General features: G+C 33.4%; 2 long non-coding RNA genes across 2 annotated transcripts; one reads left to right on the top strand and one right to left on the bottom strand.

Moving 5' to 3' along the window:
• The first annotated feature begins 5,655 nt into the window (after positions 1-5,655).
• On the top strand, positions 5,656-7,431 carry LOC137036414 (uncharacterized). The gene is made up of 4 exons (XR_010897183.1): positions 5,656-5,747; positions 5,906-6,011; positions 6,327-6,439; positions 7,011-7,431. It is a non-coding gene; the product is annotated as an uncharacterized lncRNA (long non-coding RNA).
• A 2,164-nt stretch (positions 7,432-9,595) lies between these two features.
• LOC137036323 (uncharacterized) lies at positions 9,596-11,450 on the bottom strand. Its single transcript, XR_010897153.1, has 3 exons — positions 11,374-11,450; positions 10,799-10,871; positions 9,596-10,287 (listed from the first exon to the last, which is right to left on the bottom strand). It is a non-coding gene; the product is annotated as an uncharacterized lncRNA (long non-coding RNA).
• Between the last annotated feature and the right edge of the window lie 4,171 nt (positions 11,451-15,621).

Here is a 15,621-nt window from a genome sequence, read left to right as displayed (position 1 = left end):
TCTTTAAAAAAAAAAAAAAAATCGTGTTGAATGAATGATTCAATGACTCACTATTACTTCAATACTTCACTTATTTCATTACTGAATTAATCGTTTTTGAACAAATCACTTGAATGAATGATTCAATAAGAAACATTTTTTAACAGTCACTTGTTGCCACCTGCTGGTGTAATTATGAATTGATACAATCCTTATTTGAAGCATCAAGTTACTTTCAAAAGGTGATTTACTGATTGTTACAGTGTTTACTATACATTTTTATCCAGTACTTCTGTGATAATCTGAATGATTGTAAGACAGAAATAATGATACTGTGTGGTTGAAAAGATGTTTGTGAAGCTGTTTCATATCTATACATGACGACGTCTCTCTGTGGATCAGCAGATCTGAATGATCTGACTCGTGTGTTATAATCCAGATCCTCTAAAACAGGGATTCACAAACTTTTTTTGTCAGCCCAAACCCCTGGCTTAGATGTAAAATGTTTATTTGAAGTCCCTTCTGAGATTTTAAGTTAATATTTCAATATTTTTACACCACATTTGCATGTTTTGCTTCTCCAGTATATTTGATTTAGAAATGTTTAGATATTTGTGTTGGAATTAAAACAACAGGACTGATTACTGCAAAATGTACGTTTATATGCAAGTTCGAGGGACTTTATTTAAATTAAATACGTAAACCTCTTTAGCTATTATCAGGTGTCTTGTCATAGGTTGTGGACTCGTGCATTAGTTGATAGTTTGTTCCTGCAGCTCTTTCTGATACATTATGTGTGTCTCTCTGACAGGTGACTTCTTTAAGGACGCTCTCCCGCAGGCGGTTCTCTATATTCTGGCCTGGATTCTGCATGACTGGACTGACCAGCGGAGTGTGGAGCTGCTGGTGAAGATTTACCAGTCCTGTAGACCAGGTACACACACACAGCCTCTTTAATCTCAGAATAACAGTAGAGAGAAGTGAAAATCAGTGAAAATCCCCTTCAATATACACCTCTGAAAACTGAGAGCTCGGATTTTTAAAAATGTCTCTTCTGCTCATCAAGGCTGCATTTATTTGATCAAAAATACAGTAAAAATTGTGAAATATTATTTCAATGTAAATCAGCTGTTTTCTATGTGAATATACAGTAAAGTGTAATTTATTCCTGTGATTTTCAGCATCATTACTCCAGTCTTCAGTGTCACATGATCCTTCAGAAATCATTCTGATATGCTGATTTGCTGCTCAAGAAACATTTATGATTATTATCAATGTTGAAAACAGTTCAGATTTTTGTGGAAACTGTCATATGTTTTATTTTTAGTGATTATTTGATGAATAGAAAGTTCAAAAGAACAGCGTTTATTTGAAATAGAATCTTTTGTAACATTATAAATGTCTTTAAATGTCTCAAAAATTAAATTTTTGATCAATTTAATGCATCTTTGCTGAATAAAAATATAAAATAAAAATAAAAAATGCCTTTACTTTAATTGTTGATCCATTTATTGCGTCCTTGCTGATTTTTATTTTATTTTTTTTTTAATTAAAAAAAAACTTTAAAATAAAATCTTACTGAACTCAAATTTTTAAATGGTAATATGATTGTTTGTTTCAGTATTTTTGGATAAACCTCACACTGTATATCTGGTGTTTTATTCTCATACTTATTAACTTTATCTCAATAGTTCATTTACTCGATTTGCAATGCATCATGGGATGAGTAGTTCATTGCCTCATTAAAGAAATTGTGTGTTGCTTCAAATGGGATGCCATATTGTGATTCATCTGTAGCCGGTTGGTTTAGTTCGTGGATCAAAACTATATATGCTGAAGAATTTCTGTGGAGGAAATGAACAGGAGAAATGAGTCTGCAGCAAAGGCTTCTGGGAAAGTGTCTGTTTACTGTTGTTCAGTTGTACACACCTGTTCAGCTATTGACATGTGTGAGAGTCTGAAGCACAGTGTGTGTGTGTGTGTGTGTGTGTGTGTGTGTGTGTGTGTTAATGTCTGAAGGGCTGCTGCTTCTTGACTCTATAAAAAAAGATGAGCAAATGTCAACAAAACACTCGTCACAAACTCTCGCCTCTGAGCATCTCATCCTGCTAAACAACACCAGCACAAACCGCCAGAAGCTCATTATATAATTTATCCGCTCACAACAATATGAGGCTTTCGCCTTAAATTCACCCTCTTAAAGGGACAGTTCACCACAAAGATGTGTCACCATTTACTCAGGGTGAGGAAATATGAGAGAATTTAGATTTTGTGATCTAGATCTCTGTTCATCTTTAGAACACACATTAAGATATTTTTGATAAGATCCGTTGGTTCAGTGAGACCTGCACAGACAGCAAGACAATTATCACTTTCAATGACCAGAAAGATACTAAAAAAAAACCATTTAAAACAGTTCACGTGACTACAGTGATTCAACCTTAATGTTATAAATCAATGTAGGGTTGGAATGTGCTTCTGATCTGATTAAAATATTAGTATTATGTTTGAGGATTTTTTTTTTGTTTGTTTGTTTGTTTGTTTTTTGGCATAATTGATAGCCTGACAAGTTTTTGAACTTATAATCAAAGGTGATTATGAAAAGTCAATGATTCTGAATAAAAATGCTGTGAGTAATAATGAGCTTCCTGCAGGAGGCGTTTTATAAAAGGAAACAAAACAAGCAGTTTTTGACGTGTTTTTGAATAACAGACGTGCGTCTGGATCACATGAGAGTCATGATGATGTCTGTGTGTCTGCAGGGGAATGAAGTCCAGTCACTGAGTCCAGAAAAACGCCACATGTGATGGTGTTTGTGACACGCTTTATTAGCACAACAGAGCTTTTTATTTGATACTGGATTTAATATCTGACGTCCCTCGTCTTTCATAAAGAACTCTTTGTGAGCATTTGGTGCTCAGAATGACGCTGTAACTGCAGTTTTGTCTTCATTCTACCAGTGCTACACTGTCAAATTATTTTTCATACTGAAGTATATTTTACAAGAAAATACTATTTCAGTTTTTCTACTTTTAAATTTCACATTTGATTGAAATGTGTTACTTTTAGCAATTGTTTTAAACAACCAGATTTTTTTCAGTGTACTCGAATAATAATGGCAAAAATGGTTATTTCTAGTGTCACTTCTGAAATCATCAAGGTTATTATCGTTAACTAAAAGTAAAAAAAAAAAAAAAAAAAAAAAAAAATTTTCGTTATGTGAAATAAAATATCGTAAAAAATTGCAAGTTGCAAGGCACAATTTCTTATAAAGTTGAAGTACTAAAAGTACTAAAACAAAATAAACAAATAAATAAGCACATCTATCTATCTATCTATCTATCCAACCCAGTCTCATATGAAAACGTATCCTGACTACGTTGGTCCAAAGTGCAAAATGTAGAGGGGTTACAATAATGGCCCTTAAATTGTATGACTGTTACATTTTTTTTTGCCTATTGTTTTGCGTCCAAGTCACGTGACTTTAGAGAGCCCGGCCGTGAGAACAAAAAACATGGCGGACGTTTCTCTACTTTTTAGTGAAAAAAACAATATTTTGAGTTAGTTTCTGCATAAAAATAAGTTTTGATTACATTTTTAGCGAGAAATATATATTCTATTTTCATAATATTCACTCAGTGAATGTACATAATCACTCGCTTGCGCGTTGTTGCAAAGATTTATCTGATCTCGCCAGAATAATGTGAAACTGCTACGTTTTGGTTGCTATGAACAATATTTTATTTTCTGCATCAAAATAAGGTTTGATTACATTTTAAGCAAAAAATATATATTTTATTTTCATAATATTCATTCAGTGAATGTACATAATCACTCGCTTGCGCGTTGTTGCAAAGATTTATCTGATCTCGCTAATGTGAAACTGCTACGTTTTGGTTGCTATGAACAATATTTTATTTTCTGCATCAAAATAAGGTTTGATTACATTTTAAGCAAAAAATATATATTATTTATTTTCATAATATTCACTCAGTGAATGTACATAATCACTCGCTTGCGCGTTGTTGCAAAGATTTATCTGATCTCGCCAGAATAATGTGAAACTGCTACGTTTTGGTTGCTATGAACAATATTTTATTTTCTGCATCAAAATAAGGTTTGATTACATTTTAAGCAAAAAATATATATTATTTATTTTCATAATATTCACTCAGTGAATGTACATAATCACTCGCTTGCGCGTTGTTGCAAAGATTTATCTGATCTCGCCAGAATAATGTGAAACTGCTACGTTTTGGTTGCTATGAACAATATTTTGAGTTAGTTTCTGCATAAAAATAAGGTTTGATTACATTTTTAGCGAGAAATATATATTCTATTTTCATAATATTCACTCTGAATGTCAACCCGTTCTCACTCCTGACCGTTCTCACGCTGAAGAAGTCTCCTTCAGAACACATCGCGATATTTGGCATCAGTTCGCGTGTGCTGGATGTTGGTAAGTAGTCGTAAATACGCTGTTCTAATGTTTGATATAATGTCTTTTCTGTTTGCAGATATTAATCAGATTAACGTTAGCTCCCTCATGTTCAGTCACTGCATTATATCTGTCACCTCCGCTGAGGTTTTGCTTTTCATTGCTTTCTATATTAAATACTAAACTAGGGTGATTAAACACTGTCACGTGACGTGCAATATATTGCACAATATATATAACATATTCATATCAGGTTCAAAGTAGTACAAGTGTAGTTTCAAAATGGTATTTGTTGTAGAAGCACGGTAAAAAACAACACTTACCATGCTTTTTACCACAGTATTGGTCGTTTTAATGTGATTTTTGTTGTAAATACAGAGTGACCACAACACTTATCATGCTTTTAATGCCTAATAATGTTAAATCCAAAAACTGTAAGGTCAATAAGAACTTCTTTCCTATATATATTTATATATAAACCTATATATTATAAATAATGATATTTTCTTTTCTCTTGTTTTAGCTGAAAAGACAAAAAGGGCCTTTTGGAAATGGATGAAGGAGACAGAAAGCTGCAAAGGCAAATAATTGCAATGGTATGTATGTGTTGCTTTTAACCCTTTATCAAACATTTTATCAAGCATTTGTTAAATAGTCTCACAGTAAATTAAAATTAAAGTCAAATCCTGTACATATTTATCACCTTATTTGTAAATCAGTTGTGCCCCTTCTTGGACAGTTGGACGTCCCACACATAAAAGTTTATATTAATTCCATTGAATTCTTTAAAATGATTACAGATTGGGCCCAAAATGTTCCAATGATACATGATGTCTCTCCGCAACTCATAACTACCTCTGTTTGCAAGAGTGGAAATTATCATTTGACCTGTCACATGACATCAGATATACAATTATTTTGTCATATTCAAAATAATTGAATATCTGATGTCTATTCAATATCTAATCAGTTACACTGCTGATAATGTCCTGCTTGCATGTGAAACATGTTATTTTTTTATTTATTCTTTTAAATATAAATATAGCTTGCTATTAAAGACATATGTTTAATCATGGAAATGCCCACATATCAGTGAACTTATTACATAAATGCATTTAACATTTAATTATGCAACACTCTTTACAGAAGGAAATCCTACAGTTATGTGTAAATTGACAACTTGAATGTGATGTAATAAATTTACCTTCCTTTCTGTCTTGCAGGATTACTTGCAGTTTACAACATCAAACTCAACAGCTCTTTTAAGAGCCGACCCTCACAAGAGCTACTAGTGAGTCGCTGCAAACCTGCCGTGATCAGCCCTTTCCAGGTAAAGTTTCTAGATATTTAAATCAGTATTTACTCATCAAATGCTCTCCTGGATGGTATGGTAAATTAACTTATTTATAACTGTCTCAATTTGTATGTTTTAAGAACAAGAGTAATTGCACACAGAGTAAGTAGAGACGTTCTTGTTTTTCTGTGCAGAGAAGGAAGACCAGTCCTTATATCAAAGCAAGCTCATCGAAGTCCTTTGTTTAGGGTGAGGAAGGAACATGACCATCTCATGCCCAAAGAAGACAGAAGTCCATTGGTATGTCTTGTGTTGAGGCAATGCTGTAATATGTAGTACAGAATTTAATGTTGTTCTCTCAAAGGACTATTAAGTTCTTAAAAAGTTCTTAAAAACTGTTCCTTCTGTTTTTTTTTTTTGTTTGTTTGTTTGTTTTTTTAGATAAAAGCAGACAGGGAAGCTTTGGAAGATAATGAGTTAATATAATATAATATAGTATAATAGGAATTAAATAGTAAATGTTCTTTAAATTATGTGTAATACCTAGTTTTTTTGGCTTGAAATAAGGCCTTATACTGCACAGACCTAAAACATTGTATTTGTGTTTTAAAACAGATAGCAAGTGAAGTCACTAACAGAAGATCCTAGAGGAAAAACGACTGATGTGCAGCTACGGAGGAACACAAGAGGCAGAAACTATGCATGGCCATGGCTTCTTCATGAGTACAGTAAGTCCTGTGCCTATTCTTAATTCTTGCCTTAAAGTTTTTATTGCAGTATTTTAACAATTTTACATTGTACAGGTTATCACTTGGTTTTTGACCAAATTATGCTCTTGAAACAAGAAACAGAAGAGTATGTTGTCCTGAAAGAAATCAAGGCTCAAAAGAGAGCATGCCTTTCTAAAAGATCTTTTAAAACATGTTGCTGTTAATATGGGTAAAACAGTTTTTGTTCAGTACTTAGCTTACAGTCTGTGCTGCATTATATTATGTACTGCTGTTTTGTAAAGTTAAATCAGGAACAGGCAACTCTAGCCCTTTTGCTGTCTCCTTTTTGAGGTGGAGAGTTTACCTCCAACCATAATTGAGCACACCTGAAAATTTTAACCAAAGTCTTCAGGTGTACTTATAGACAGTTACAGGCAGTTGGGTTTGAGGTTGGAGCTAAATCTGCAGGACCGTGGACGCTGAGGGCCAGAGTAGCCCACCACTGTTTAAATCATGCAGAACATAAGCTGACCTGGCTGTCCATTAAACTACTTAACTTGAATTGTGTGTTTTTTTGTTTTACTTTTAGACCAGGACTGAAGAACGCCTGACAATGGGATGTTAAGACTTCTTCCTCTGGTTGAGAAAAAGCTACAGCACATCAGTGATCACATCTTCTGGTCATCAGTTGTACTGTAGAGTACAACTGAACAAACTGTTTAGAAGAAGAAGAACATGAACATGATAGAGACATGTACAGGGAAGAGCAAGAACCCAGTTCAGCTGTGATAATGAATCTTTATTTTAAACTCAATATCAAATCTGTTTTCTGGATCATAGTTGACTGGATGGGATTCTGTGGCGCTCATTTGTGCAATAGGAGTAAAGTCTGTGAATGGATTATTATGACGTTAACGTATTTTTGAAGACACGTTTTTATTTATCTTGAATCTCATTTGTCTTTATGCAAATTTCAACCTTATGCTGTATCCTCCAATAAAGTGTTGTGTAATAAATTATGGTGACCGTGGTGTTTGGTAGAGTAAATACAATTTAACTAAGCTGAGTTTATTTCATAATTTAAAAAAATGACATATAATTTCCATGATTGTTTGGGACAACAATGCACCAAAAGTTGCATATACTTTCATGTTGTGACAAGGATGGCAGTTTCCAGATAAATAAAGGGAAGGAATGTGAATAAAGAGAGGCTGCAGTGGGTTATACTGACACAAACACTTCAAGCAGAACTGAAGAAGATGGATGTTGATCATTCTGGTACATCTACTACTGCATTCAAAATGACAGCTGGACATTACTGATGTCAGGCATGTGAGGAGCAAGAAGAGGGGGTGATAATGACATTTTGGCACAGTTTCTTATTTTACTGAATAGTGCATTATCCTTGTGTAAGTAATAGTGAAGTGTAAATATAAATAGTTTTTAGTTTACTGCCAACACTGGCAGCTGGATAATGGCAAGTTGTTGTGGGTTCATCCATTATATTTATTGGTGTTCATACAAAAAAAAAGCAAAGAAATAATCAACTACTATTCAATTAATCAATTATTATTATTATTATTATTGTATTACAACATTTTGTTATAATATTTCCATATTTCATCAGATGGTCTCACAATACCCATCAAAAACCTATACAAGCATGATGTTAGAATGGAAAATGAGGAAATGATAAAATACTGCAATATTTAAATGTGATTCAACAACGTTTGTTATCCATGATGAGGAGTACACACCTGTGTAGATTTTAATGCCCTTCCACCCCCAAGGGGCCAGTACCGGCCCCTGGAAGAGCAAAAAAAATGCACATTTCAAATGGCTGTAACACAAAGTCCGGTTAGCGTATCAAAGAGAAAATCAACAGGACAACTGCTTATGCTATGATTACTAAATAATGTTGGGCACAGTTTTCAGACATACATGGAAAGCTGGCATAAAGGTTTTTTAATAGTGATTACAGTAAAATATTAAATTTCAGCCTGTCCCTCATATATGTAATAAATGTTTGCAAAATAAACATATTTAGATATCGAGTTGTCCATTAAAGATCTTATTATTTTAACATTTATCATTTCTTTACTAAACGTTTTAAACTACATTACCCATATGTCTCTGTCATTCTATCAATGAACGGGAAACATGGCGCTGTAGTTCATTGAGAAGCTAGGGTTAGGGTTGGGATCTCGGTAAAGGAGTAATTTCTCACAACATGGAAACACTTTATAGTTAACTTAATGTATGAGTAACGTAATATTCACACTAAAACAAACTTTGTAAGATAAAGCGCCGTTTTATATGGGTTGAAAGGTAGTCCAATCACAGCGAGTTCTGCGATAGAGTCACAGCCAATCACAACACAGCTGAACAGATGCGTCACGCTTACTTGTCCATTTATGGTAAATGACGACAGATCTCCTTCGGTTCCGGCTGACGAGAAAGATTCCTTAAATATATAATTAATCTAATTAAATATAATAAAAATCACATTTTACAACGAAAGACTCCTTTGTGTTTTAAACTGATGCATAAATATATTTGAAAGAGATATAATTGCATCTACTAAAGTGCTTCTAACATTTACAGTAGATATGTAGTATATTAAAGGTATACATTTAATCACTTATTTATACCATTCTTCACCATTTGAACTCTTGGAATTAAAATAAATATAAATAAAAGCATAATGAATGTACTCGATTTTGTAATCATATTCCAATATTTAGTGTCAAAGACAAATGTAGTCCCCAAACTACTGCACAACAGTATAAAAATCAGTTAATTGTGAGAAAAAAATATATCCAGTTACAGAGGCAATCTATTATAGTGAAATATAACTACACAAATCGATATGATGAAGTATTATTTTTACAAACCAAGAGATGAGATAAAATTCCATGTGAAAATAAGTTTCTTTAAAGAATAGGGGGAAAAAATAACATTTTACATTCTCAACTTTAATACAATACAATATTGTGTTTATTGTTCACTTTTACTGTAACTAAATGAAAGGCAAATTCAAATAGTTAATGCATTTTATAAATGTTAAATATTTTCAGCAATAAAATGCTTCTATAAAATACATTCATGGGTATGTTACATTTACATTATCCAGGTTCTGATATAATGATACCATAGATGTAGTTAAGGTGGACATTTACTATAGTGACACTGTAATAAAAGGTTTAATGAAACAAAATGCAAGACATTTTCAAGTCCATCTAAATGAAGAGGTAACAAACTCACAGAATAATGTCCAGAATGTCAATGTGTCATTTCTGTAATACTCTATATCAGCACCAAACAGAATTAAATAAATATTGATTGTTCTCAGAGGGTTTTCCTGAACACTCTCACTAACTTCAATTGTTCGGACAAACACCTGCTATACACACATGCAGAAATACATATTTGACTATAGTCGCAGCATTACTAGAACTTTTACCAAAACTCCGGATGAGCACTGGTGCTTCTTTGGTAAAGGCAAGAATATGGAAAAAGATAAATTACTATTTTCAATATTGGTTCTGCACGTTTCAAGGAGATCATAAGGAGGAGTCCACGTGAAGACTTTTAAAAACTGTGACAGAGTGAAGGGTGCACCTCCCTGGACACACCCTAAGCATGACCAAACAACAACACCCAAAGACAGATATGAAGTGGACACCACCAGGAGAATGCAGGGGAAGACATGGAAACGAAGGCCTGAAGAATGTTGGTGTCCCATGGGAAGATGTGGAGAATGTGGTCACAGATTGGATACGTTGGAGGACACTTGTTACCCAATGTGCCCAGCACAGCACTTGATGATGATGTTGTGAGTTCATACATAACCGTAGGATTTCCTTCTGTAAAGAGTGTTGCACAATTAAATGTTAAATGCATTTATGTAATAAGTTCACTGATGTGTGGGCATTTCCATGATTAAAAGTATAGCAAGCTATATTCATATTTTAAAAAATAAATAATAAAAATAAATAAATAACATGTTTCACATGCAAGCAGGACATTATCAGCAGTGTAAATGATCATGACAAAATAATTGAATATCTGATGTCATGTGACAGGTCAAATGATAATTTCCACTCTTGCAAACAGAGGTAGTTATGAGGTGCGGAGAGACATCATGTATCATTGGAACATTTTGGGCCCAATCTGTAATCATTTTAAAGAATTCAATGGAATTAATATAAACTTTTATGTGTGGGACGTCCAACTGTCCAAGAAGGGGCACAACTGATTTACAAATAAGGTGATAAATATGTACAGGATTTGACTTTAATTTTAATTTACTGTGAGACTATTTAACAAATGCTTGATAAAATGTTTGATAAAGGGTTAAAAGCAACACATACATACCATTGCAATTATTTGCCTTTGCAGCTTTCTGTCTCCTTCATCCATTTCCAAAAGGCCCTTTTTGTCTTTTCAGCTAAAACAAGAGAAAAGAAAATATCATTATTTATAATATATAGGTTTATATATAAATATATATAGGAAAGAAGTTCTTATTGACCTTACAGTTTTTGGATTTAACACTATTAGGCATTAAAAGCATGATAAGTGTTGTGGTTACTCTGTATTTACAACAAAAATCACATTAAAACGACCAATACTGTGGTAAAAAGCATGGTAAGTGTTGTTTTTTACCGTGCTTCTACAACAAATACCATTTTGAAACTACACTTGTACTACTTTGAACCTGATATGAATATGTTATATATATTGTGCAATATATTGCACGTCACGTGACAGTGTTTAATCACCCTAGTTTAGTATTTAATATAGAAAGCAATGAAAAGCAAAACCTCAGCGGAGGTGACAGATATAATGCAGTGACTGAACATGAGGGAGCTAACGTTAATCTGATTAATATCTGCAAACAGAAAAGACATTATATCAAACATTAGAACAGCGTATTTACGACTACTTACCAACATCCAGCACACGCGAACTGATGCCAAATATCGCGATGTGTTCTGAAGGAGACTTCTTCAGCGTGAGAACGGTCAGGAGTGAGAACGGGTTGACATTCAGAGTGAATATTATGAAAATAGAATATATATTTCTCGCTAAAAATGTAATCAAACCTTATTTTTATGCAGAAACTAACTCAAAATATTGTTCATAGCAACCAAAACGTAGCAGTTTCACATTATTCTGGCGAGATCAGATAAATCTTTGCAACAACGCGCAAGCGAGTGATTATGTACATTCACTGAATGAATATTATGAAAATAAATAATATATATTTTTTGCTTAAAATGTAATCAAACCTTATTTTGATGCAGAAAATAAAATATTGTTCATAGCAACCAAAACGTAGCAGTTTCACATTATTCTGGCGAGATCAGAAAAATCTTTGCAACAACGCACAAGCGAGTGATTATGTACATTCACTGAGTGAATATTATGAAAATAGAATATATATTTCTCGCTAAAAATGTAATCAAATTATTTTTATGCAGAAACTAACTCAAAATATTGTCCATAGCAACCAAAACGTAGCAGTTTCACATTATTCTGGCGAGATCAGAAAAATCTTTGCAACAACGCGCAAGCGAGTGATTATGTACATTCACTGAGTGAATATTATGAAAATAGAATATATATTTCTCGCTAAAAATGTAATCAAATTATTTTTATGCAGAAACTAACTCAAAATATTGTCCATAGCAACCAAAACGTAGCAGTTTCACATTATTCTGGCGAGATCAGATAAATCTTTGCAACAACGCGCAAGCGAGTGATTATGTACATTCACTGAGTGAATATTATGAAAATAGAATATATATTTCTCGCTAAAAATGTAATCAAAACTTATTTTTATGCAGAAACTAACTCAAAATATTGTTTTTTTCACTAAAAAGTAGAGAAATGTCCGCCATGTTTTTTGTTCTCACGGCCGGGCTCTCTAAAGTCACGTGACTTGGACGCAAAACAATAGGCAAAAAAAAAAATGTAACAGTCATACAATTTAAGGGCCATTATTGTAACCCCTCTACGTTTTGCACTTTGGACCAACGTAGTCAGGATACGTTTTCATATGAGACTGGGTTGATCTATCTATCTATCTATCTATCTATCTATCTAGTGTTAGATTTTATTTATTTTGAAATGATTCTAACTCAAAATATTAACACAAACTATAATAGTATAGTATTTGTTAATATTTTGAGTTGGATTTTATTTTCTGTTTTTTAATTTTAGTTGAAGTGTAAGTACTGAAATAATTAAACTAAATAAACCAAAATGAATAAATAGTAAAAGTAAAACCATTAAAAATCATTTTTGTTACTTGTAAGAAAGAAAGAAAAAATGTATATATATATATATATATATATATATATATATATATATATATATATATATATATATATATATATATACATTTAGATGTAACAAAAAAGTGATCAAAAATATGAGCAAATGAAACTAGCTTACGAGTTACATATGAGCCAATGACAACAGTATTATAAATCTGTGACATTATTTGAAATGAAATGGTGGAAGTCAAGAAAAAAGTCTGAGTATGAGTGTTTTTTGCGCCTCCATAGTATCAAAGGTATGCTAAATATATATAAATATCTTTATTTCAAAACAGTTTAAAACAGTTTTATCGCACTGACAATAGAGTCTATTAAACAATAGAGTCACAAATAGTTGCTTGATTGGTTAGGGTAAGCATGTTACATTGATGTACATACATAATCATCCATAATCATACAGGAACTTCAAAACTTTGAACTTTGAAAATTGCCAAAAATCCAGATGCTCTGCATGTGCAATAAACGTCTCAGTGTTTGAGTGGTCAGGACCAGCACACTTGCATGCATGTTAACATTTCAGATGAGTGCAATAGTATCGAAAGAACATTCAACAGCAAAAAAGCACAAGAAATGTCCTTACGAACTGTGTTTCAAAACCTTGAGGTGAACAATGATCAGATCACACCCGATTTAGTAATAACATTTCTTACATAACACTAACAGAATCACACATTTGTGATATGGAATTATTTGAAACGAGTCACAAAAAGTGCCACACAGTTCAGTGGCTGAGGGGCTTTAAAGCAACATGTTTACATTGGCATTCATAAAAATAAAACTACAAATACACAAGAAAAAAAATGCTAAAGGTTTTACAGGTTGAAAATGTAGTCCTGTGTCAATGTCCACTCTGGTACATGGAATGGGATGAAAAATCAATCGGTAGTTACTGATTTTTTGAATAGAATATCGAGATACAAACCTCTACATTCAATCGTGTTTGCTCCCAAGTATTTTTGATGACATTGCATACACATACAAACTTTTAGTCCCCAAGCACGCACATATGGAGAAATGCATGTTTATGTCAGATTCCCGTAGATAGAATATTACGGAAGAGGATTAGGGCCAAGCAATAATAAAAAAATAAAACCATCTCGAGATTAAAGTTGTTAAATTTCGAGAAAAAAGTCGAGATAAAATGTTGAGAATAAACTCATTAAATTATGACTTTATTCTCAACATTTTATCTCGACTTTTTTCTCGAAATTTAACAACTTTAATCTCCGTAGAATATAACCAGGGCCATACACAGGGTTTCATAATTACGAGTTAGTTTGCATGGGTTTGTTTGGGGGCATGCTCCTCCCTGCTGTACATATATGCATTTTTAAGACGTTTTAAGGCCAACAAATTGGATAACAATAGCTTTAAAACTATGCACAGATTTGAGGCAGCTTTAATCACATGTTTGGTAATTTCATAACAGAAATATCAGATTTTTTCCACATATAAAGTATTAAAAGTGTCTCTGATATTTCTTGCCCAGACTGTCGTCCTGAAATCATGTTTCAGGTCAGATTTGGGCCATGTTCATTCACACATTCAGCAGTTAGTGAATCTATTTTTATCTATTGCTGAAATAAAATTCTCTGGAACTTCTTAATTCTCTCTTGAGTCTTTCTAGGGACGCGTGTCTCTCAGCAGCTGTTAGCTGATAATCTGAGGCTTGTGAGAGACGCTTTCAGATGAGAGCATTTCCTCCAGTCTAAAGGTTAATTTATTGCATCCGGCCTGAGCGTTTCAAATGCGAGGCTGATGCTCTTACATCTCATCCTTTTGCATAAAGATGACCCAAAATACTCCCTCCTTTGTTATCGATGACAGCCGAAAGATTAACGATGTGTGTGGGATGGATTTACACTTCTTAAAGGATTCAGAGAAAGTGCATGGATGTGTTTGGGATGGAGAACAACTCACTAGTACTAGTATACACTGCATACTGACTAGTATTTTGAAAATAGTATGTGAAACAACAATAAATGATTCATACTTTGTCACATGACCTCATCACTGCATGTTTAATTCACTGACTTTATTTCAAGTCAGTCGTAAGCTCATTGATTCTCTGATATAATGACAACAAATGACTTTTTATTTCTTCTTGGGAATTCAGGGAGAGCGTGGAGAAACACTGATAAATCCTCTGGGAGCAGCAGAATTGTCCTCAGGTTGAGGCTTTTATTTTGAGTAAGTAATACACTAAGTTCTGTGGAAGCCTATAAATGATTCAGAGTTTCTGTAACCTTGAACTTCCTGATCCACATGAAATGGAGGAAATAGAGCAGGTGTGCGTGTGTATAAATGATTCACTATTTCAGTGGAAGAGAAAGAAAGAGAAACAGAGAGATTTTCTACAGGTAGATGAGTTTAATTCATCAGATGGCTAAAGAACGGAGACACCGTTTCAGAGACCCTCTGCACTGCATAGTATGTTGCAATCCTTATTATATATATATAATATATATAAAGGGTTGTGATTCCAGTCTGTTTTATTAAGCAATAGGCATTTCTTTTTATATTTCAAGAATGCTGTTTGTGCATAAACATCATACAGTAGTAAAGTAGGTCATAATTTGTCAAGACATCACAATATCAACTTTTGATCAGGCATTACCACCTGTGTCCTCGAGTTCTCATGACAGTGGATTTAGGCATGGGGAGGGCGGCATCTTGAAAGTAATATGTGATAGGTTTGTTACCTCTTATATGTCACGTGATGTGGGCCAATGAACTTGTTCGGCGCTTGTGCGTCTGAAGAAGAACTTTCACTCAAAGTAAGGAGGAGCGGGTTGCTTTACTTCACCTCAGGGCTTCCAGTGGGTGGAGCAGGAGATGTTCTAAATCAACACA

This window comes from Chanodichthys erythropterus, chromosome 14 (assembly GCF_024489055.1).
Source record: "Chanodichthys erythropterus isolate Z2021 chromosome 14, ASM2448905v1, whole genome shotgun sequence".
Lineage (NCBI taxonomy): Eukaryota > Metazoa > Chordata > Actinopteri > Cypriniformes > Xenocyprididae > Chanodichthys > Chanodichthys erythropterus.
This window is presented reverse-complemented; position numbering and strand designations above follow the sequence as displayed.